Raw genomic sequence first — 26,225 nt, forward strand, 5'->3', positions numbered from 1 at the left:
AACCTCAATGGAGCACAGCGTGGCTACAGTAGAACATGCTGTCAAGGATATTTTGCAGAGAAAGATTAGCGGTCTATTTCATTAAGTCTCTCTTGAATTCTTGTTAAAGATTTTCTTTTGTTGAAAGTGCTTAGCTATTGTGAGCAGTGAGCTGCGCAACCTTTAAAACAAAGTGACCTGCATAGCGAAGGATTTTGAAGGTGCGAGCACTTTGTTAACAAGGCTTTGACTACATAGATACATTCAGAGCAGCGCTTTCTGCCCTTTAGCCCATGCAGAATTTGTAGGTCCTATTTGCGCCACCAGGATCTGCCAATGTACTGCAGTGAAGCCTTTAATATGTGTCCCAATGTCCAATGCTGCGGAGTTCAATATATCGATTTACTGTCTGAGCAAGTTTGATGTATGAAGTTTCATATATATGTAATTCTCTTGGTGATTCACCACCTGTTATTTAAGCAATAATTATATTTATAATTGTTTCATACAACAAGGTTCAATTGTAATGAATTATTGCTATATGACATTCTTCCCATTATTATAACTAGTACTCTCAAGCTTCGAACCTCCCAGCTTCCTCATACAGTTGGCCAATGTGACAGTACACCTGACACAACAAGCCATGTCGTACACTTACTCTGTGCATATTCACAGCCCATGCAAGCTTGTGCTGAAAGCTTGTTGCTGCTTGCAGAGGTAAACATTTCACTTGACTGTTGTAATGATCTCGCTGACTATGTGACAGAATAAACAGTTACTCCACAATAAAACATAGTATGAGGCCATTTTGTAAACACGAGTTTGAAGTAAAACTGTGCCATGCATCGTCGAAAAAGGAAAACAACATTACAGGGATGAGCATAGTTATCGTGGGCTTGTCTCTATAGCTTTTATGTCTTGCTTTGTCCACATTATGCTGCACAGTTTTAGTTGAAGCGGTTATTGGCTGGCAGACGTCTTCCCATCATGTTACTACGAGTTTTGATGAAAGCAGTCTTGGCTAGCCTCTCTAGCCCTGGTTCTCTGGCTTAGGTGCTGGTGCCTCCAGTAGTTCAGATTTGAATGGGTGCAAATTAATTTTCCCTCTCAGTGAAATCAGGGGAGGCTCTGCGATCGCCGAGGAGTGTAGACGTGCTCGCGTCGGCTCTGTGTTCGTGAAATGATTTTGCAGCATTTTCTTGCAAATTGTGGCCTAATTTTTACACCAGTCGATCCGTGAAGATACCAGGACTCCGTAGACGCCTCATTTTCAGGTGGAACACTCGATTTCCCTGTGCTACGGACATTTTCCTGTGCTGCGAACGTTTTTGTGAATCGCCCACGCCGCCGCCGCGCGTGCACGCCGGGCGCACCGGATGCGCGGCGCGCACTCGAGCGAGCTCCGTATCGCCGATCAAGTTTCTCTGCCCCAGCAACGAGCATGGAGCTCGAAGTGGCCGCCGAGACGGGCTGGCGAACAACTCGCCTTCGCCAACCGGCGAAGCTGAGGGACGACTCTTCACCCCAAAATGACTCTACCCAAACCTCAAGCACTCGTTCTCGTTCCAAGACCGGCCACCAGTCAAGGCACAAGTTCTAAAGGCTGGACGCATGCCTCCGCTACCTTCCAACCAAATCAAAATTATCATTCGCCCCAAGGGAGCCCTCAACATTGCCAAAATTGGTAGTCCTACCGTGACTACAGCCGTTCTCCAAGCCGCACAGCTCAGCCCAGCAGATATTCAGCAAGACACGGTGTGCCCCAACACCCAACAAAACATTGTCGTTGTAAGTACGCCAAGTCTGCAGAACGCCGACCGGTATGTCTGCATAAAATCAATTCAAGTCAATGGGGTCACGCACGATGTTAACGCGTATGAGACGGCCGCTGAGGACACCACGAAGGGAGTCATCCGCGGAATCCCCCTCTCCGATACCCCACAGCAAGTCAACGCCAATATCATCAATACCCACAACCCCCTCGCACTAGCCGCAAAATGCATTGGAACAACAACCACCGTTGTTATCGCCTTCAGTGGCCCCGACGTGCCATATCTGGTCTGTTACGGAGCTACCTTAATCCCATGCTCGTTATTCCGCAAGCAAATAGAAATTTGCTACCAATGCGGCCGCCTCGGACACCGCATGGATGTCTGCCCTTTTCCCAATAACAAGATCTGCAGAGGTTGTGGAGTCCGCAACCCACCTCCCGATCACACGTGTAACCCCAAATGCTCACTGTGCGGCGGCCCTCATCTTACAGCGGACAAATCGTGTACGGCTCGCTGCAAGACACCATACGTTATTCGCAAGCGCATTCGGGAACGCCGAGCTGCAATGCAAGCCACCCTTCAAGAAAGCGACTTCCCGCCCTTGAACTCCAAGCCCCGCTCCAGATCTCGGACTCCATCACGCTCGAGGCAACATTGTTCCCGGACCCCTTCACGTTCGAGACAGCGCCGTTCCCGATCCAGATCTACCTATACCCCACCCGCCAAGTCTCCTACTAACAAGGTGAGCTTCGCAGAAGCCCTTAAGGGCACCTCGCGAGAGGGTCGCAACACACCTTCTCCACAGTCCACGAGCACCAATGATAACGCAGAAATAGCTCACCTCAAAAAAGAAAATGCCATTATGCGCGACCTAATTCACAAGCTCTCGCAAGAGGTTCGCGATCTTAAACAATCCAAGACACCTGCTCCTACACCACCCACCAAAGCGTCCCACTCCTCTAGCCACGACGCTCCACTGACACCAGCCCCCAAAAAGCGGGCCCTCCAAGAGGGAGCCACGAGCCAAGTGCGCTCAGAGGTTAAGGACATGCTAGTCTCACTTCAAAGCACGATGACCGCACTCCAGAACGCAGTCAAATCCATGCAACACGCCGTTCTCGCACTGGCACAGCGCGTCACAAACATTGAAACCCACGTACAAACTCTCCCCGTGCCCGCTCATCCTACCCTCCAAACCCCCCGCACTGCCCCTGACGGCATCCCCCAATCCCCATCATGGCCCACACTAACAGAGATACACTTATCTGGCAGTGGAACTGCCAAGGCTATCTCCGCAAACAGCCAGTCATCCGTCAACACCTTCGTACCCTCACCCGGCAACCGGACGTCATCATGATTCAGGAAACCCATATCGATTCGGTCACCCTCCCAGGTTACCAACCTTTCATCCCGATACCTGCTTCTCGCCGCCTCTGCACTTTCGTCCACAAGAGAATCACCGCCATCGAACACAATCTCCACGACCGAAACATCGACCACCTTCTCGTTGAACTTATCCCCACCAGGAGACGTAAGGAAAGTATTTTTCTCCTTAACGTGTACAGCCATCCCTCTGCCAAAGTTCGAGGCCGTTTTCTCACCCTCTTCAAGAAGGCCCTTAACGTAGCTGGCACCAACCCCCTCGTTATCGGTGGAGACTTCAATCTCCCCCACACGGTATGGGGATATGGCTACTCGACGACGGCGGCTCAAAACCTTTGGAAAGACTCCCAAGACCTCGGCCTCACTTTCATTACAGACCCCACGTTCCCCACACGCCTCGGTAGCTCCACTTCCCGCGACACGACCCCCGACCTGACATTTACCAAGAACGTCACCAACGCTCAATGGAGCAACACACAACATGATCTCAGTAGTGACCATTCCATCATTGCCATACTTATCCCTCGGATAGCTGCAGCTACTGCCAAACCCCGTGAGTTCACTTGGGTTGACTGGGATGCATTTCGCAAGCATCGATCCGCTGACCAGCACGCGGAACGCATAGAGGACATTGATGCATGGACCCGAAATCTCCACTCCGATACCAATGTAGCCACGCGCACCGTTACAACCGATGCCCCCGTCGAGCGCATGGACAGTAGATTGGCCCATCTCCTCGTGGCTAAAACATCCATCCTATCCCGCTGGAAAGGGCAACGTCTCAACAGGCGCCTCCGCGCTAAAATAGCCCTCCTCAATAAGGAAATCGAAGCCCATTGCCTCACTCTGAGCCGTCAGCAGTGGACTGAACTGTGCAATACTGCTGACGGACAGATCCATTGTCCCTCTTCTTGGAAGCTTCTCAAACACCTCCTCGATAGTCAAGCCACCCGCTCTTCCCAACAAGATCGCCTCACTAAACTTCTCTATACAGAAAGGAAGAAACAGGGCCGCGCCCAAGTCTTAGACTACCTCACCAACAAGTATCTCCCCGTGGGCCCAGTGCAATCTCACGGCTCCTACACCGGGGCCCCCAACCCCCCACTGGACGAAGACTTTAGTGTCGCTGAGATCCAAGCCACCCTGCATAAATTAAACAGCCGTTCTGCCCCTGGGCCCGATGGGGTCACTAACAAAGCCCTCCGTAATCTGGATGATGCCACCATCACCCACCTGACAGATTATATCAATGACTGCTGGCGTAATGGTGCCATTCCGCCGGCCTGGAAAACAGCAAAGGTCATCCTTATTCCCAAACCTGGCAAACCTTCTAGCCTCGATCATCTTCATCCCATCTCACTAACCTCATGCGTGGGAAAGGTTATGGAGCATGCCTTCCTCACGCGAATCAACACCCATCTGGAAGACACTGCAGCGTATCCTCACTCTGTCATTGGTTTCCGGGCCCACCTGTCGACCCAAGACGTCATGCTACAACTTAAGCACCATATACTAGAAGATAGAACACGTAGTACTAAAGCTATACTCGGCCTCGACCTCGAAAAAGCATTTGACAGCATAGCCCATTCCACCATTCTTGACCGCATCTCACGCCTTAATATCGGTGCGCGCGCTTATAATTACGTCAGAGACTTTCTCTCTAATCGCACGGCCTTCCTTTCGGTGGGGGATCTCCGCTCCGACGCCCAGACTTTGGGCAGCGCGGGAACCCCCCAGGGCTCCGTTATCTCCCCAATGCTTTTTAATCTTGTCATGATCGATCTTGCCAAGGAATTGCAGCAAGTGGACGGTGTCACCCACACCATATACGCTGACGATATAACCATCTGGGCCCACAAAGGCAGTGATGGCGAAATAGAAACGGCCCTACAATCCGCCATTGAAACAGTCGAGACCTATATCCAAGGCACGGGGCTTCGCTGCTCCCCTGCAAAGTCCGAACTCCTTCTCTACAGGCCTACTCTCCGTGGCCGCCGTCCAAAATACTCCACCGCTAAACGCCATTACGAAGACATTGCGCTTCATCTCACGCATGGCAGCCCCATACCCCTCGTCACCAATATCCGTGTGCTCGGCTTGTTCATAGCGGCGAACGGAGCGAATGGCATGGCCCTCGCCAAAATCAAGAGAAATACAGCCAACACCATGAGACTTTTGAAGCGGGTCTCCAACCGCCGTGGGGGTATGAAAGAGGAGAATCTGCTCCGGTTAATCCAGTCTTTCGTAATTTGCCACATCACCTACATTGCTGCGTATCTAAACTGGTATAAGGCTGAACAAACCAAGCTCAACATCCTCCTACGCGGTGTCTATAAACAAGCCCTCGGCCTCCCCGGTTGCACCAGCACTGACCTCCTCCTTCAACTAGGCGTCCATAACACACTGGACGAGCTCATCGAGGCCCAACGTCGCTCTCAGCTGGAGAGACTCACTCTCACAGCCACGGGTCGCCATATCCTCACCTCGCACGGCATCACCTACCACCATCAACACGGCCATAAGCACTAGATCCCCTCCACCATACGAGCTTGGATTCACACCGATCCTATCCTCAGAAACATGCACCCCAAATACAACCACGCACGTCGCACAGCACGTGCCACGGTTCTCACCAAATCGCTTACTCACCACGACGGTGTGAGTTTCGTCGACGCTGCCGAATATCCCCACAGTACCCGCTTTGCAGCCGTCACCACGCGTGAAGGGTCTCTCCAACATGCTATCAGCCTAGTAACCACATACGCTGAGGAAGCTGAAGAAGTGGCCATCGCGCTAGCCACCCTAGACCCAACATGCCATACCATCGTCTCTGACTCCCACTCCGCCGTTATCAACTATATCAACAGCCGTATTTCACACCAAGCCTTGCGCATCTTGCAACAAGAGCCCCGCTCAACCGACCATCAGGTTACACTCGTCTGGTTCCCGGCTCATGCAGGCACCGTCCACCCGCACCTCCCCAACCTCAACGAGGTTACCCACTCCCTAGCGCGAGGCCTAGTTGACCGCGCGGGAGAAGGGGAGGCTGCCCCCACCGGTAGGGATCGCCTGACACGCTACAATGATCTTGTGAAGTCCTTCTACTTAGAGCGTAGAACCTTCCCCGGCCCACACAACAAACTATCCCGAGCGCAGGCTACAACTTTCCGCCTGCTACAAACCAATACTTACCCCTCATTACAACTTTATAACAAGATTTACCCAGACATTTACTCCAATCCCACGTGCCATATCTGCAAGACACAGCCAGCCACACTTCCACACATGCTTTGGGACTGTAGGCACCAATACCCCGACACTAACACCACGACCCTCTCGTCGAGATGGCACGCTGCCCTGCGTAGCCCCAACCTTGACAACCAACTCTGGGCGACCCAGCAGGCCTGCGAGGCGGCGAAGAGGCAACACCTCGACGTCCCCACGTGGGAGGCCTAGGCCCAGTCACCATCTCTTGCTGGTTTCAATAAAGTTTATTCAGTCAGTCAGTCAGTGAAATAATACCAACTTTCCCTGGTTACCGGGCTTCTACAATTCCTCCTGAGATGGACTTGTTCAACAGCTTTAGCGAGTACTTTAAGTAGGCAGTGTATTCTATGTCGTAGGGCAAACAGAAAATTAGCATAAGCACTCTTGCTTTCAGGCTGCCATAGACTTCGAGTTAAAAGTGCAGTCCAGATCAACATGCCCGACCTTGATCCCTCCAGCCTATGTGCCAGCCTTCCCTATGAGCCAATACTTGTGCAGGTGAACATACCTTCTTTGTTCCATGCAAAACATTTTGTTAACTGTTTCCAGGAAAAAGTAGTTCAAGCATAAATGGCTAACACATGCTCTTCATACCAGGTTGCCATGGATAATGGAGACGATAGGAAAGTACAGGCCAGCGTCGCTGTCCCAGATCCATCCGGCAGCTTCTCTGTCTCTGTGTCCTAACTGCTGGTCTTCAATGGGAGTTGACACTGTCTCCTTCTATAGGGGCATTTTCTGACACGCTCTTCTGTGGGAGAATGCCCCATTCATAAAAAGAAACAACAAAGATTGGACACGAAATGGTGCAGCTCAAAAAAAAAATTACTTGTTGGGTTCGCCACCGGGCCATATGCGTCGGCGCTCGTGACTCGACAAAAAGCAGCCGCAGCGGCACACGCAAGCTCAGGCTTCACATAGTTTCGCGCCCATCGCAACAGAGGCACCTCACGGCTACATTCGGATATTGCCAGCGCACAAGGAGGAAGTGCAGAAACATGCACGCTTGCAATCTCGGAGGGATGCGCATGCGTGCAAACTCGATACCATGGGTGCACAGCTAGAAGGGGAGAAGGGTCGTTTTGCCACACGCTCGCACACCCTGTAATATTTTGTGCGCAAGTGTACATACTAGACATATTGTCTGTAGTGCTTATTTTTGAAATGTGATATTATGGGACATATAATACATATAATATGCATCTTGGCTTTGTTGCACATTAAGAATTTATTTTATAAATACTATATAATTATCTGAAAAGATGAATGTTTCTTTAGATTTCACACATTTCTTTTGCTACATTGTAAATGTATATCCTAATAGATTAATGTTTCGTATGTTATATGTTTGCCGATAGGAGACTTACTGCTGCCATGCGAGGGCCTTCAGGCACATTAAAGCTGTATGTTGCAGCTTTTCGCCTGGAGGACAGCCAACAAAGTTTGTTGGAAATAAAACCATTTCTGGTACGACAAGTCGAAAATTCTATTTGAAGTCGCTGCCTCTAGACCCTTCATGCCAACCGCCATTTTGGCAAGGCTGTGTGATGTCTGGGAATAAGGCTGCTTCGATGGATTTCAAGACCAGATAGCAGCCTTCCTGCACACACTCTGGCACGAAAAAGGGCAGCACAGGTGTCAGTGTTACTTGTGCTACAATTCCTTCACTTGTGCTATAAATAGCAGCAGCAAACTGCCAAGATGCAAAAGCAAAACAATGAATGAGGGCCATAACGTATTTCCCAGCTCCTGAAATCAGTTCCAGTTTTTGCAGTAGACCAAAGCATGGCCTTCAAGATCAGCTTCGATTACCAGTGGGAACAGTTTCCGAGGCTGCCAATTCATTTCATCAAGACTCAGTGTTGCCACACTGCTTTTGATTCAAGTGTGAGAAAAAAAAAATTGAAGTGAACATTTTCTAACACATTGAATGCAGTCAAATTTTCTTTCTGTTATGCTTTCCTTTTATTTCAAAGCAAAAAAAAACCCAAAAATCTAAGAAAACAAGAAGCAAAACAGAAAGAAAAATATCTCAGTATAGGGCGAACATCATTGCACAGTGTTGTGAAACCAGATGTGCATGCCTGTGAGGGTGATGATTGAAGTGTGTGCACTATACATTCAGTGATGCTACAGGCACGCACTGTGCTGTTTGCATTTCATTTGATAGTGATAGTACATCCACACAATGTAGCCACAGGGACAAGTGAGCAGTCAAGTGAAGCTTTTTGAGATCATGTTTAGTTGGATCATGCAAATAAAATGCATTAATTAATCATATGCCATGGAAGAATCAAGCACAAGTACACAAATTACTGTGCATGACAGGAGTGGCTGCGAAGATGTATAAGACTCACACAAAGGACGGACAGCAGACAAGGGACGATGATATTTAACTAATTTCGCCATGGAAAATGACTTCAAAGTTTGTGCATTAAGTACGAAGAAAATCCGAGGACACCTAAGCACTTCTTATGAGTTGTGAATACTTTAATGTCCAACTGAACGCCACTGAGCAGGCCGAGATATGAACTCCTCGCAGGCCAGCGGGCACGTTAAGACGCTTGGCATATATTGATTTAGCCTTACCGAGGCGCAGTTAGAACACACACAAGAGCTTGAGTAGACAAGGAACAGGTGGTAACACAGGCTTGCGAGAGGGAAGGTGATGTGTTGCCATAGCAATGCACTCTCCCCTCGCGAAATAGCGCAGCAGCAGATGTTCCCCTTTGCTCGCGTTCCTCTGCTGAGACACGAGCCAGCAAGTGCAAGCTAGTGTCATGAGCGCGCCTCGTGTGCTCACATGGTGTCACAGTCAACGGGAAATTAGGCACCGTTTTGCTGCTACAGATGCTGCCGGCTTTTTCACTGAAGGAACCATTTAACTCTTGCATAAAAAAAAATCCTGTCACTGACGACATAATAAACAGCAATAAAGAAATTCCATTAAAAGTATTGCATCAAACCAGCTCAGAGCACAAAAAATTTACCAGAACTGTCAGGCTTGGCTGCTGAAAATTAATGTCTTGTAGCAAGGTTTAACGAGCACAAATGATATGCAAGAATACTCAGAATGATGCGAATGCTCAGATGCTAAGTGCTGCTCTTGTGCAGGAGCTTGGCAATGCAGCTGGCATAAATGCCAGTCTTCTGACTACTACACTGGTTTCATGAAAAGTAGGTTATTCTGGCAAGAGTATCACTGCAACATCACTGCACTACACTTTTACTTCACTGTGTCAGATAAACAAGTCAACAGACGTCTGAAGTGGTTCAACCACAATTCACAGCTGGAGAGCAGGATAGCAACCATAGAATTTGGCGAGATTATTAGACAACAGGCAAAGGAGAGTGGACAAAAGTTGGAGGTGAAAGCTGTTCTGTTTGACCGTGAGGAGGTGTATTGGAGTCGTCAAGCAACAGGCAATAGCGATGGTGCTTCCTAGCGTGCCGATATTGTTCTGGCTTCAAGGCACATAATGGTGATTATTGCATTTTATAGCGTCCCATTCTTCTTTAGATGACAAAGTATTTAAATTTGTGTATTGGTTACATTTGCAGTGACGTCCAAAATCTAGATTTGTACTGGGCAAAGACAATACTTAAAAATTAAGCTCAGTGGTTTTACATGCCAAAATCACTAAATGATGATGAGGGATGCAATAGTGAGAAACTCTGGATTAATTCTGAGCACCTGGGTTTAACGTGCACCCAATACATGGCGCACAGCATTTTTTGCATTTTGCCCCGATCGAAATGTGGCCGCAGGGGCTTGGATTTGATCCCACGGCCTTGGGTTTCGCAGCCAACGCCAAAGCCACAGCACCAGTAACATTAAAAGAAAGCAGTGATTTGATAAAGCGTGTAAGAGCACAACAGTTTTTAAGCATTGCTTCATGCTAAGGTCTAAGTCATAAGCTCGGTACTGTCACACAACAGCCACATTAACGAGATGAACAATGGGGATAAAATGCCAAATTAAGCTGCAAAATTATGAAGCAAAAGCCTTTGAAGCTGTGAAGTTCTTTAGGAACTTGGAAGGTGTGGACATTTGGACATGCAAAGGATGCAGTCTTTGGAAACAACTTGCCAAGTTAATTAGTTGTTTTTTACCAAAGCAATATTTCATCACAAAGCAAATAGCTATAATTTAAATATGCTCCAAGATTGAATGCCCTATGATAAAAATTTCTATTGCATTTTTAGCAAGTTATATGGAGCAACCAAAGGTAAGAGACATTTGATGCTAGTGTTCAATAAATTTCAGTTATTAGAAAGCCCTCGTCCTGTGCCCTTCTGTGTGTCTTCCGTTATTTCCACACTGATTAGTAAGTATGACGCTAGTGACTGCAATAGAATACGTGAAGGCCGAGAAAATAGCAATGGCAATGAAGAGCTATTGCTTGAACAACGACAAAAAAAGCTTAGGTGTAGTGACAAAGCAGAAAGGAGAACATGAACGAAAAGTATGTGCAAAGTCATACATGACAAGAGAAACCCAGCAGGCAAAATGTGGTGAGCAGGGGGGTGGGGAGGAGTATTCCGTAAGAGCCGACCTAGTGGACTGTCCATTTTGGCCGCTACTGATTGGCTAGGGCTGCTGGTCTCCTCCTCTCACAGCTGAATCCAATCAGCAGTGGCCGAAATGGACAGCCCACTAGGTGTACTCTTACAGAATACCCCCCCACCCCCCTCCCCCAGCAGGAGAAAATGATGAGATGGATTCTTGCCTTGTGAAGTGCAGCAACTGTTCTTTTTTTTTTTCTGTTCAGAGCGAACGTGAGTGAGACTGGAGATGTAAAGGCTTTGATGTGCAGATAAGCTGTGGTCTGGGATGAAGCACAATATTGGTTTCCAGCTGTGGATGAATTTCCAGGAGACCCTGCAGATAAAACTTTTTTTAGCAATTAATAATTCACGTATCTGGCAAAGGAAATCATTACAGTGAACATGCGGCATAAGCAATAGACAGCCAGGCACATATAGCAAAAGACAGTGCCACTGTAGAGGAATGGCGACAGGGAAGAGCAACAAAAAGTGATCAAGCATGTGCAGGGAGAAGGGTACAGAAAAAGTACAAGGGATCACACAAAGGAGATCAGTTTGACAGTGACAACAAGAGCAGCACTTATGAGCACAAATTTCAGAAGAAAGTAGCAAATTAATTGGGTCATCAGTTGCCAAAGAGCAAGCATTTTCTGTCACGAATGCTACTGATGCCAAGCATCAGTCCTGGCACTGTTAAGGAAGTGAACGCGCAGTTGTGGCAAGGGATAGCAGCAGCAGGTGTCTCATAAAAATGGCAGTACCGGGCAGTACTGGGCTACAGTGAGCCAAGTGTACCAGCCTGTGCTTCTGGAAATCTGTGACCTATGTCGAGTTGAAATGTACTGCTAAAGTGGGTGTACGTCGGAAAGACTTTCTCGCCCGTGCGGCGCTCGTGCCGAGTTGGTGATGGCGGATTATTGATTTAATGAGCCATCTTTCGTCTCATTAAAGATGTCTTGTGTCTCTTCCCGGGCAAGGAGTAGGGGCCATACTGTAGACCAGGCATGCTCTCCTGGAGCAGTACCTTCGCTCGTGCAACGGTTTTTGTACGCTGCTCTCTGACTTTTAAATGGAATATTTGAATGGTCCCCTTCGATATAAATAAAGGTTCTTCAGCAAAACCATGTGCAATAAATCGGTAAGCGGGAGCCGCAGAGCTAGCGAAACGGAAGCAAAGCAGGCAAGTCGGATAATAATAATCGGGGTTTTACGTGCCAAAACCACTTTCTGATTATGAGGCACGCCGTAGTGGAGGACTCCGGAAATTTTGACCACCTGGGGTTCTTTAACGTGCACCTAAATCTAAGCACACAGGTGTTTTCGCATTTCGCCCCCATCGAAATGCGGCCGTTGTGGCCGGGATTCGATCCCGCGACCTCGTGCTCAGGCAAGTCGGACGTACAATTAAATTAAATTATGGGGTTTTACGCGCCAAAACCACTTTCTGATTATGAGGCACGCCGTAGTGGAGGACTCCGTAAATTTCGACCACCTGGGGTTCTTTAACGTGCACCTAAATCTAAGCACACGGGTGTTTTCGCATTTCGCCCCCATCGAAATGCGGCCGCCGTGGCCAGGATCGGACGTACATTTAGACAGATCGTCATTTTAAGCTCAGGTGCTCTCGTGAGGGCTCCGTTTGCCGGTGACGTATACCGTCCTATCGCAGTACTGGTGAAAATCCATTATATCGTCGGGACGAAAAAAGCACCCCGCCACTTCTATAACACCAGTCGGAACACTGCGACCGCCATCACCTTTTAGAGTGGTCTACGACCATAAATTGCATAACGACTTTCGCTTTTCCTAGCTACAGGGTGCTAAATATGTTTCAACATGCAGACATGCATGTTCACGCGAATCTCTTGAAGGGTACAGTATGCACTGACAACCAACGCATGATGGACACGGCGAAATGCTATGGCATTAAAGTTGTCCGATTGATCCTCGATATCACAGGTTCACTGATCAATGATTCACTGATCCCGTCGCACGTTCCGCATGTTACCGTTGCGACAAAAAGTGCAACAAACCTACCAGCAACATCCACGGAGACGCAGGAGGAGAACTTGTGGACGACGCACGGCACGCACGGCTTCGTCAAGAACACAGACATTGACGTGAAGGAATCGCCAGCCGACACACGGCAGAATGCCGGCTCGCCTAGGGACAAACGCATACAAAACGAGCAAAGAAACTTCTCCTCCGTGGTACCTAGGCAAAGGGAGAAACTTAGGGCGCAAACGCCCCCAGATTTTCTCTCTCGCAGCTGGCGATTCCGCAAATGACCGTCTCGTGTGCCTAGAATATACTGGCTAGTGTACCGTCCACGGCCACCCGGGTGGCACCGGATGCAATGAATGCCGGCGGCTTCCGCTAGGAGCGCTGCAGTGCAGATGGGTGCCGCGGCACCATCTGGTCTTCGTAACCCGCCGCGTTTCCACAGCGTCGGCAAGCGGGCTGCTGCGCTTTTTGTTTTTATTAAGTCGTAGCAGCAGCACAGTTCAAATGTGAGCAGCTAAAATATAATGGTTAGGGTTTGTCTTGATTACAACAGGCTTCTTTAGCGCTTGTCGCTTGCTTGAAAAGCTTGTGCTAGCTCAGCTCGGCTTCGAGCGGGGAACCTCATGGGTTTCTGTGCTGGTGAAAAGAAAACGCAATTCTTAAGACAGAAGCCTCAGATCTCCATGTTTCAAGGTCATGTTGTGAGGTAGAGAATATATCACGCGATCCAAGGAAGGCCAGAAGTGAACCAAAGCATGTCCAGCCGTGTATAAGAGATGATTATAATGATTAGCAAATTTAATTATTTATTAGCGATTGGATTAAGGTGGATTAGAGCGGATGAAGGAGGATTAGGGTGGATTACAGTAGGCTTTACGAGGCGTTCGCCTTCGCGTCTCTTAGGCGATAAGTAAGGACAATTGTTGTTGTTTTTTTATTCTAGCGATGATGGCAGCGTAACTTTTTTAAGGGTAAGCATAATATAGGTTGCATTTTTTATTCTATTAAAGCAAAATAATTCTAAGGTGACGGTACTGTTCTATTAATGTTATAATAATGCATAACCATTCAAGACCGCTGACCGATTATCTTTTGAAATGACTCGAATTTCGCTGTTCTTTCTTTTTATTTTATTTGCTGCTGTTTCTGTCTATTTTATTGATTGTCCTCGTAGGTATGAATGCTTTTGATTGATTATAAACCATGTAACTATCCCCTCATCATGCCCATTGTCCCGAGGGTATGATAATGAGTAAATAAATTAGCCTGGAAAATGAACTGTGGTTTACCTTGTACTATACATTTTTTATAACAGGTAAACACGTGCACATTTCTTTTTATTTCTGATATCGTGAACAAAAATAGGAAACAGGTCTTTCATTTGAGCGTAACAAAGATTTTATTCAATTGAGCGTAACAACAGTCAAACGCAGGCACAATTAGGACAGCACTATATGTATGAGATAATGCACACATACATGAAGGAGATAGATTTAGTGGCAGTGACGCAGTTTAAAGACCTTCTGCCGTTGCCTTTGCGCTTCCCTCTCTTTGTTGATGCCTTTTACAAAAACCCAAACCTCAAGAAATAATAGAACTTTACAACTGCTGTCAAAGCTGCATGATATGCTCTGGGCACCCTAGTTGTGGAAACGCCAGTCTTTGGAGCTGACCTGAAAAATCAGCTGGACTAGCTACATGTAACTTGTTTTTGCTAAACAACACAGTAAAAGCATCTTCCATGGCCTTCACAGTGGTTGACAAGGTCTGACCAAGATAGACAATTCCTCCATTGTCAAAATGGGTAGTGCAATATGAAGCAGCGTTGGCACTAGCTTCAGCTTTACTTACTCAAAGGAATTAAGCCTGCACACTGTGGTGAATAATTTTTGGCCGTGATCTTTCGTGCAACGTACGTACATATTTATTTATTTATTTATTTATTTATTTATTTATTTATTTATTTATTTATTTATTTATTTATTTATTTATTTATTACATACTGCAGTCAGCCTGGATGTCAGGCTTTAGGCAGGAGTGGGGTACATATAACAATACAGTATATAGAAATACAATGTACATTTTGTCGAACAAATACGGCATGAGAAGAACCCACGTAAGCTATACAAAGCGGAGTGCAAACAATATATGCCACGACAATGTGAAGTATCGATCGTTAGCTATTGTGGAATGCACTTAAGAAGGAAGACACCGTCGAACACTAGTCAACCACATTGGCAGGTAGGTTATTCCATGTGCGAATTGTGCTCCGGAAAAATGAGGCTTTGAACATATTTGTTCTGCACAAGAACTCGCTCACCTTCTTTGAATGGAAAGAACGGGTTTGTCGCTGGGTAATTGAATGAAAATATGCATTTCTTTATTCCAAGTTGGTTATGGTAAATTAAGTAGAACATTTTTAGTTTTTCCTGGTGTCGTACGTCTTACCTGTAGGGTCTCTAATTTGGCTGTCTGCAAAAGGGCTGATGGGGATTTTTTCCAACTATAAAAATTATATATGAACCTGATCAACGCATCTGCGTTGGACATTTTCAAGTTTGGTAATATTGCATTTTGTGTGTGGATCCCAAACAATTGCTGCGTATTCTAGAATTGATCTAATGAAAGTTTTATACGCGAGCATGCAGTCCTATTTCTGTAGAGGATTTACTAAGGGTTCTTCTTAAATACCCAAGTTGTTTCATTGCCTTATTTACAGTGTACGTTATGTGGTCATTCCATTTCAAATACGATGTAATTATGACTCCTAAGTATTTGTATTTTGTAACCTGAGGCAAGGTGTTGTTATCGACGGTGTAGCAAAGGATTAACTTTACGTGTCACAGTCATAGCTACTTTTATTTATAATTAATGCACATTTGCCAAGTTGAGCCCCAGGCTTTTTACGTACAGACATATTTAATAATTCCTGACCGTCGTGGCACAAAATCTCATGGTAAAGTATACAATCATCGGCAAACAGACGTATTTTAACTGATATATTGGCTGCAATATCATTTATAAATACCAAGAAAAGTAATGGTCCCAGGATGGAGCCCTGAGGAACACCGGACTCTACGTGGGCAGGGTCCAAACTGATTCCATCAATATATACTGTTTGATGCCTGAATGATAAGTCTATAATTTTTCAGAATAGGTTTAAGTTTCAAAAGCAGTTTTTGGTGGCACACTATCGAAAGCTTTCTCGAAATCCAGAAATATGTCTATTTGATTGCCCCTATCTAATGCTGCTGCGAGGTCATGGACAATCTCTAATAGCTGCGTTACCGTGGAATGTTTGCGACGGAAACCATGCTGTCGGCTATCAATAATACAGTTTTCCTCAGCAAAAGTGGAAATATGTGCGAAGATAATGTGCTCGTGTATACCTTCTCACATGTACTGTACATAATAAGGAAATAGGCCTGTAGGAAGAGACAAGAGACCGGTCGCCGGTTTTGGGTATCGGTGCGATTTTAGCATGTTTCCAATCGTTCGGAAGTTCAGCACAGGACAATTATTTATCAAATATCAAGCATAAGTACTTTGCACACCATTCACCGTAACGGAAGAGAAAAGAAGCAGGAATGCCGTCAATTCCCGGCGACTTTCTGATATCTAGATTGAGCAGAAGTGTCAGTACACCCTCTTCACTAATAGATAGATTATTTATTGCAGGAATTCCGTTAAAAGCACCAATTGAATTGTAGAATTACGTCATCATCCCTAGTGAACACGGCACAGAAGTAAAGGTTTAATGCATCCGCTACGTCCCTTCGATCCGTTACAGCAGCGCCATTTATGATAAGGTTTGAAACTGATTGCTACTTTGGCGACAAGTGACGCCAAAATTTTGCCGGCGACGCAACAAGAAACTTTTAAACGTACACTGATAATGGTCTCTACTTTTTTTGATAGCGTTCTTGAAAAGCAGTCGCAGTTCAGATAACTGGTGTGCGCCCTCAGGGGAAGGTCGTTGTAGAAACCGTTTCCTTGCTTTTTTTTTCTTTAGTCATCCATGGCTCGCAAGCACGTTTTACAACCTTTTTGTGTGGAATGAAACATTTTGTGCAGTGCATGACTAAATCTTTGAATTGCAGCCATATAACGTATCAATGGATATGCCATTGCATTCATATTGGGAAACAAAGGAAGAAAATGAATTGTCCAATGCATCGAGTCCATCCACATCCCTGGCGCGAGAAAAATCGAGTACAAAGGTCTCCGTCTGTTTCAGTTTTGAAACTCGTCAATTCCATGACAAAGGACACTGTTTTGTGGTCTGAAATGCCTTCAGAAATGTGCACGCTCGGATTCATACGAGTAACTTTGTCATTTACGAGGAATGAATCTAAAGTTGACGCACTTCCACCGTGAACACGAGTAGGCAGTTTCACTAATTGCGTTAAATTGTGTAGCAGAACCATATGTCAACAAAGGGCTCCGCAGTAGGAGAGCGCGCATTTGGGAACTCATTATCCCAAGCGACATCTGGAACGTTAAAATCACCTGCCAACAAAATGCTACAAGATCGGTTCCTATATTCGCATAGAAATTCATTCAGGTTTTCAAAAAATGCTGGGCTGCAGTTTGGAGGGCGATAAAATCCCGCAATTAGAAGATGGAAATCTTCAAGAACAACCTTTACAACAACGCTTTCCATTCCAACAGGGTCCATACCCTGCTGGAGCGATTTCGACATCGTCGATACCTCGATGTAACCAAGTTTCAGTAACAATTATGATCTATGGGCTATGGACCATAACAATACTTTCCAGATCTGCTGTTTTGTTAATTATACTACGTGCGTTCACGTTGAGACGACAAAATGTACTCTTAACAGGAGAGTCGGGTCATGTTTTCTCAGACGCGAGTGAACGTGCAATGATGGGCACTATTTTCGTTTGGGTACTGTCCCATTGAAACATTTCATTATCAATGCCAACTTTGTCCTATATCAACTCGACCTTTCCTCCCTGCCTTCTAATATCAGCCGTATTGTCCCACAAGTAGTTTCTTACTTGCCTCGTGGCTGCCGAGAAGTCTTCACCAACAGATATGTTCTTTTTTTAGCTTGAAACAGTTTTGAAGAACGTTCACTTTTTTCACGGTGATCAATAAGTTTAAGAATGACTGGTCTTGGTTTATCTGGTTTCTTCCTGCCAATTCTAGCTGTGTATCCTTTCTACGGAAGATACCTGTACGCCTATAGTGTAGTTTTGAACAAGCCATCAACCACATCTTCCATAAGTGACGTAGACGTTTCGTCGCGGTGCTCATGAATGCCAAACACAATTAGGTTGTTTCTCCTACTCCTGTCTTCAATGTCGACTAACTTTCTTTCCAGAGCTTTAATTGTTCTTTCCATATCAGCGATTCTCGTGCCTACCTCCTTTACTATTGCTGCTGATTCCTCCACCTGCTTAAGCTTTGCCTCGACAATTGCGTCCAGTCTGTCCTGCATGCTCTTCTGACCACCCAGAAGTTGCAGTAGCAGCTCCTCAGTGTTCGGCCCGGGATTAACCTCGACATCACCACATAGCATCAGTAATGAAACCAAAATATCCTTTACATACAGGTACACCGCACAGGCACTTTTGGGGCACGCCAGCAGGACCAGGCAACGGTCGCTAGTTTTTACTGTGGAATAATTATTACTGACCTGCGCAAAAAGCAGGAACGGGTTTGACATGGTGTTGACCGGTGGCCTGCTGACATGCCCACTGAAGTGATCAGCGTACGACGAGCTTCTTATAAAGGTCGTGGCCGTGGAACTTGGGGGCGGTGCCGTCCAAGCGTCGACGTAATGCAGCAGTCTTGGCGCGCAGACTCCCTAAAGTCTGGCAGTGGTGACACGTGTTGGTCCATCGGGTATGCGTGCCGGGCCAGTCAAGCTGAGTACAATCTGCGCAAAAACCAGGAACGGGTTTGACATGGTGTTGACCGGTGGCCCGCTGACATGCCCACATGCAGTAACCTGCAGTATAGTAGTTCAAAGCACTACTGCTCATTTTTTTCTTGTTTTTCTTTTTCCTGGCACTCACGAGGTGCATGCTTATGATACTCAGGAAATATCGTTGGTATGGCGTAGGGTTATAGGCGTGTTTTATCGCGGGGAATCTCGTGGACAACGCCGTTCACGGTGATAGAGAACGCACGCTGGACTAAACTGTTTTCTAAATGTTTTTCACAAATCACAGCAGTTGGTGCCAGCCTTCTGTCCGTTCTCCAGGTCATTCTTGCCCATTCTGATACCGCTTCGTATCAGATGGTGGAGTGAACAAGGATACACGCCCTTTCTTCGTGCGGTAGCCGCTTCTACACAACGGCACAAAGCAGGTGTTCTCCTTGCACTTTCTCTTTAGCTTCGGCATTTTTTCACCGCCGGCGCATAGTTCTCGTAATGACAAGAACACAAACACAGCAGCCACGCACTCGCTCGTTGACAACACCAAAAACAAACACGCAACGCTGCAATAAGGCAGAAAACGCAAACATCGAAACCGACGCAACCGCTGCGAAACTGATGTGCGAAGCAGACGACACGCGCAGTCTGCACGCACCCGTATGGCAGCGACCTCTGTCGGTGTCGTGGGCATTCATTGCAGGCGGCGCCACGCTCCTCCATTAAAAAGAGCGGGTGCACGGCACACTAGCCAGTATATTCTAGGCACTATAACACAGACATGACACAGAGCCAAGCCATAGAGAAAGGCCAAGCGGTGACGCCACAGTTCAGTCGCTTCGCTGTCCACATACTTTTAAAATTCATGAGAGTTTAACTTATAAAGTTATAAATAATCTTGTGTGATGGGACATTTGTAGCAGGATAGAAGGGAGAGTGGAGATGCAGCGTATAGTTACCGTAGTTCTTCTTCTTCTTCTTCCTCTTCTTATTATTATTATTATTATGCAGCGCTCGGAGGCCCCGCGCCGCGCATGGCCTCCGAGATGTAACAGAGCGCGCCGTCCAATTTCGGAGTAGAGTCATAAAATAGTTTTCCTTCTTCCATGCATAGAATAAAAAACCAACTGAGTGTTCTAAAATAAGGTCTAGTACACTCTATTTCGCATAGAGTTTCCTACAAAAGAGTAATTCTTGTAGGAAACTGTATGCTATTTCGGAGGCTATAAATGAGGCGAGGATGAGGAGGACGCGCCGCGTACAATGAACTCATGAGTGAACTATATATATTTATGGTGTACTGGAGCAGGGTACTCCAGGGCATAAAGTTTCTCAGAAACTCTATGCCCCAGGGTACGCTGTACGAGTGAAGAAAGTTTAGAACAAGAACAGTGCAAACTGATTGGCAAAGGAAAGCATACAAACACGTACAGCACTGACTTGTGACTTAATATTTATTTTGTGTGCACATGTGGCAAAATATGTGCACGGGAAGGATTTGCACACCCTGCATGATTCCCTGCACGGGGATCATGCAGGGTGTCTACCAACCGGGAAAACCGGGAATTCTCAGGGATTTTGAATATAGTCTGGAAATACTCAAGGAAAACTCAGGGAATTTGTGCTTCTATAAGGTAAAATTATCTGGAATTTTATTGATAGGGGACGAAAGTCGCGGAAATGCTGGCTCGCGTAACAGAGAGGGATCGTAGCGAATAGGTTTCTTGACGCCGAGTCGTCGGCTGGAGGAGTTAGCAGTATACAATCAAAAACCGACTTTCCGGACGCCCGTTAAATTGGATGGCTTCGCACTCCACAGAGTCAATGAATAAGAATGTCTGAAATTTCGAACGCAAGAACCTTTCGCCATCCGATTTTCCGGACTTTTTGCTGTGACCGCAGGACCGGAACGGCATTATATCAAAGCTACCACTGCCGCCGTTTTGATTACCTCACCACCGCGGTAAACGCTAGGCTTAGCTGCTTCAACGTTCGCTATTAGGCCCCTGTAAGCAATGGCACAGACTCCGTCTTTGTGGTCCTCGCGTTTGGCTTCGAAGCTCAGAAAGCACGGCGCGTTGCATAATGCTGGTTCCGAAAGTCAGCTTAGCCGCAATACAAAACTGTTATATGGTGAAGCATATGCAAAAGTATTGCGGCGAAGCATAAGCATGGAAAGGGGCAATTGTCACGGGTCACACTCATCATCATCACCAACCTATTTTAAGTCCACTGCAGGACGAATACATATCCTGTTGATCTCCAATTACTCCTGTGCTGCGCCAACCGATTCCAACTTGCACCTGCGAATTTCTTAATTTCATCACGACACCTAATCTTTTGCAGTCCTCGACTGCATTTCCCTTCTCTTGGCACCCATTCTGTAACCCTAACGGTACACCGGTAATCAAACCTACGCATTACATTACCTGCCCAGCTCCATTTCGTTCTCTTAATGCCAATTATAATATCGTCTATGCCCGTTTGCTCTCTGAATCACACCGCTCTCTTTCTTAAAGTTATACCTAGCACCCTGTGTTGACGCAAAACAAAGTTCTGTATCACTCAGGGAATTTTGCAAAGGCACTCGGGGAAAACGTGGAAAACTCAGGGAATTTGGAAATGTCAACTTGGTAGACACCCTGAAATGCCTTAACCAAGGCAGCAAGCTAACCTTGGGAATGCTAGGGGAGCTGCCATGCCCTTCATAAGTGCAACAATCAATCGAATGTTGAAGTGTCTATTCAATGTCCCGCCAATTTCCACTGTTTTCATTCTAAATCTGCAAATGCATCTCCAGTCATTTACCAGACGATGCGCATTTTCGCCAAAAGACAAAGCCGATTAATGCTAGTTCTTTGTAGGTCGCCGAAGCAAAATAGCATTTGATTCAATCAGTATTGAAGCAAGCTTCCAATCACTCTCATCACGAAATAGTTCAGTTGTTCACCTTGAGCAAGGTGAACAACTGCTAGGTAGTTGTTATTAGCTGGTATAATGTCAAGATTTGTTTATCATATCCGCTGATGACTTGCTGATCCTGGTGACAATGTGGTTAAAATGCTGTTGCGACCACTCACAAAGCTTGAAAAGGAAAATAATTAGTGCATTGTTTCAGACATCATTTCCTCAAAGTCTGAGTCTTTATTCCAGAAATGCATACATAGGTACATGGCTGACAAGGGGGAAAAAGCCGCTAACTCGCAGCCTCGCAGTGCTCCCTTCCCCCATATTACATCGGTGCAGCAGTACGCACAAAAACAGACAGCACAGGGCAAATCTATTTGCAAGGAAGAGTCAAAAACAAAGAACATGCGGTGCAGCATAAAATTAATCATATAAGAAATACAATAACCTTATTGTAGACATTTAATACAAATAAGAGAGAAATAGTGGCAAGGCATAATGCACAAAATAAAAAAAAATTAAAGAAAGATCTAGAATTATAAGAAATTTCACGGATTTAGGTGTAAGGTAAGCCAAATCTGCTTAGTAAAGAAGGCAAATTGTATGTTCGAGTTTGAAAATCGTAGTTCATATGTGGGTGAGACAAAGACCAGTAAGGCCTTGAAGAAGACAAGTCCACTTGTCGAAACGTTGGCTCCTGCTTTCACCTTCTTGTTTTGCTCATCATCATGAATGTCATGGGAAGCATAAGCTATCCATGCTGTATAACTCCAGGCAAAGAGAAAGCATAAGGGAGTGAAGCAGTACCAAAGGCAAATTTTATTAATGAACATGCATACTATTCTGTAAAGCCATGAATATCACAGGAAGCTCGAGCTATCTATGCAGCCCAACTTCAGGCAAAAGAAAGCAAAGAATGAAACAGAACCACAGCCTTTGACTAATACATTCTATTCTGCCCATTTCATGCGAATTTTCATTGCCATCAGTCTCAAAGACAGAAATAAATGCATCTAAAGAAGGAGACACTACAAGGCAATGAACTTGAGAAAAGGGCAGCCTGTTCACCAACTGAGTTCTACCTAACATGAAAAAAGTAACTCTATATTATACTACAAAATGAAAAAGTTACGTTGCATCAGTTCCAAGCCAACATTCAAAGCTGGTGCACAAAGTGGCATCTCATGGGAGCCACCAGAACTACCAATATCCTTGTGCTCCGCATCAGATAACTCATCCGATGAATGCTGTCGAGAGATAATCAATTATCAAGCGATTTAATTATGGGAAGTAGAGTTCAAAAACAGTGCTACTAAGTTTACAATGCACAGTATAATTAAACGTTCATTAGACATGAAACTTTTCCAATTAAACAGCTTAAGTCATAGAATGCATGGTGCAGAAGGAGTCACAAATAGCACACTGCTGCCATTGTTGCCAACGATCTTAAAAATGGTTCGTGCACCAGAAGATAAACTCCCATGTAAATAAGACATGCATGCAGGATCTGCTGACATACATGAGCCGCAGAACTCCACTCACGACACACCACATAAGCTTGGCATTACTCATTTAGCTGCAACCACTGCTTGAAACCATTCAGAAAGCTTGCTCAAATGATAGGTCTGGGACCGCATCTCAATGATTCTTTTCATGGTCTATTCCTTTTTCACTTCATCAATGGCTCACGTGAAGCCTTGGGCAGAACGTTGCAGGTATGAGCCACCGGTACGACAAATGGCAAGTCTAACAAACAAAGTCAGAAGAATGTTCACAGAACATGACCCTTAATGTCTAAAATGTTTACGTACTTTAAAAGCAGGACACAGCTGACATATTGCAGTAATAAAACCATGCCCGTCTTGGTGCTCTCATAGCAATTAGTTTTGCATGCAATGTATTACACGCAACGCTGACTCTCATATGTGCCACCAAAGTATCATACATAGTGAGAAAATATGGCTAAGCCCTTCTTCCTATGCACTGTAAAACTGTGGGTATGTGTTCTGCTACTAGCTGAGCAAAATGCACGTACCTGGTATGCAATGAAAAAAGCTTGCACATATTCAGTTTTACATGGCTACTGCAGATGTACCGACAGATGGTTGTTCTGTATAATGCTGTATGATCGAGCTTATGATTTCCTATAGGCTCTGGACACTGACCAGGAGGTGGGTCTGAGCAAGAGCTCTCAGCACCTTACATGGCAAGTTGTGGCAACACTGGTGTGGAGGGTCCGGTCCGCCAATGTTGTGTTAGCACCAAAACTACATGTGCGCTCTTGCTACAGAAAGGGTGCAACTTTTGCTATGCAACTACAAGCCAATGGCAAAATGATTCGCTTCCACCTAAGAAATGTGCACCGCTAGACATGTGCTCACCGTGAAAACCGCTGGCATTTTTGTGCTGGAGTAGCAGCATTCCAAGCGATGGAAACACACAGTGTTTCCTCGGAAGCTGCCACGGCCTATATAAAATTATGCTTTGACATAGAGGTTCAGCAGAGTCTATGAGCACAATCAGCTCACTATTTGAGTTGCTTGCTCTTTGGTGGCACTGCTTTGATGCTCTTGTGAGCCCTCAATTTTCACTTACTTTAGCGTGCTCAAAGTGATTAACCGCTTCTCGAGCTAATGCACAGAGGTAATGTTGAAGTGTGCCCATTATATTCAAGCCATCGGAATGTCAATGTTTTTCACTGAATCACTGCAACTGCGACCACGCTCTGAAGAAAACAAAATGGCAAACAAATTTTGCGGCACACGAAAGGTGACCTAAATCCGGATTTTTTTAATACGGGCTGCCTCGCGGTAGACTTCTGGTGCACTATTACTATTATGCATTGCACTGCTATTGCAACTCAGCAAGAGGCATTACACTAACCAAAGGTAACTGAGAAATCTGACTGGAATTAACTCGTTCTGAGTTGCTAATCAGAGAGAATTGCTCCGGTTAGCTGTCATCACTGCTCCATGTGAGCAGCACCTACCAGGCACATACCTTCACCGGATGCTGAAGTAACAGAAACCTGCTCTGACCGCCAGTGAGAGAGCAGAGGGGGGTTGTAGCCTATGAAGCATCGGCGAGGAAATCGAGCAAGGCATCAAATCGACCAGAGCAACAACCTATAGAAGATGTATGTATGTATGTTAAGCTTGATTTCTTGAACAATTTTCTAGCCCCAACACAGCAATGAGGACATCTTGACCAAGCCTCTTCTGAAGGGCAAAATTATGACACAAACGTCCAGCGATGCCATTAAGAATGTCAACATACAATAAAAAACACAGTCGCCGGTGATTCGACAACTGCACCCGTGTAATCACCGATGACACGGAGTGGAAGGCATAAGCGTAGGCTCTCGTTTCAAAAAATATTCATTCTGTTATTGAACATGCCAATTCCATGCTGTGCCGTTGGCAGTTTCAAAGCCATGAACTACCCTGTCTCACAGGATGTCTATACGTCCTTAGGGCCCTTAGTTGCGCTTCCGCTATGACAGGTGGTACATGTCGGCCTCCACCGGCAAACTCGACTGTCAGGATCGAGTTTATACAGTGCATACTGGATTTTATTTTGTACATATATAGTTACATACTGCATTCGTTTGATTTGCGTAAAATTATCTACAACTAGCCGAGAAGAAGCCTTTTCCAATTGCAAATCATATATTTGCAAGTCACAATGGTTGACAATGCCCATCTTGCATCGTGACCATTGCTGTGCAAAATATGGTAGTCCTATAGCCAGAAACGAAAACATATGTATTACATTGATATGAGCACAGGATGAATCCATCAAGCTTGATAATGAAATAATTCTGCTATATCTCCTATTATCCCAAGTTTTCCCATTAACAGGGAACGCAACATTATAAATCAACGTACACACTGCGTTGCAAACTGCCGGGCCTTCATGAACACATCGCGGTAATGCAGACGTGGTCGACCTTTTAAATATTTATTTCACATTTTTTTTTAACATCCGTGGCGTAGTGGTGGCCGATCCACACAACAATGCATGATGGCGGCGCAATGGCGGCTCAACGGCATCCGAGTGTTCAGTTCACGAACAGTAAAAAGATGGAAAGTGTGGTATTTAAATATTGTACGCATGCAAGAACATGAGAACACCGGTCGTCAAGCCATGGCATTTCCGGCAGACGACTGGTTCTATGTCCTTGCGGTGCTTACGTTGATCAATGCTCGCAAATTTGGTTAGGCCTAGCCTAGCACATCGTTTTACGACAAAGCTGTGAAGTACAGAGTGGAAAAAATGTTGCACCGTACAAAACATCGGCTACTCTAGCTTACTTCCGAATGCAAATGAGCGCATGCTCCAAAAAATTAAAATGTTTAAGTATCGACGTTTAGCGATGCAACATGCGGTAATTGCACGCATCGCGATTACAGGATCGGCTACAAAAGCTATTGTAGGCTTACATGGTGCTTCTGAGGTGG

The 26,225-nt window shown here is 45.8% G+C and overlaps 1 long non-coding RNA gene across 1 annotated transcript in view; it reads right to left on the minus strand.

Annotated features, from left to right (window-relative positions):
- Positions 1-13,234, minus strand: part of LOC139054370 (uncharacterized) — a 34,669-nt gene extending 21,435 nt beyond the window's left edge. Inside the window, exons 1-2 of the long non-coding RNA XR_011511172.1 lie at positions 12,987-13,234; positions 11,132-11,283 (exon numbers count right to left, since the gene is read on the minus strand). This is a non-coding gene — a long non-coding RNA (uncharacterized lncRNA). The remainder of the gene's footprint in view (positions 1-11,131; positions 11,284-12,986) is intronic.
- Positions 13,235-26,225: the final 12,991 nt, after the last annotated feature.

Source organism: Dermacentor albipictus, chromosome 1 (assembly GCF_038994185.2).
Source record: "Dermacentor albipictus isolate Rhodes 1998 colony chromosome 1, USDA_Dalb.pri_finalv2, whole genome shotgun sequence".
NCBI classification, from domain to species: domain Eukaryota; kingdom Metazoa; phylum Arthropoda; class Arachnida; order Ixodida; family Ixodidae; genus Dermacentor; species Dermacentor albipictus.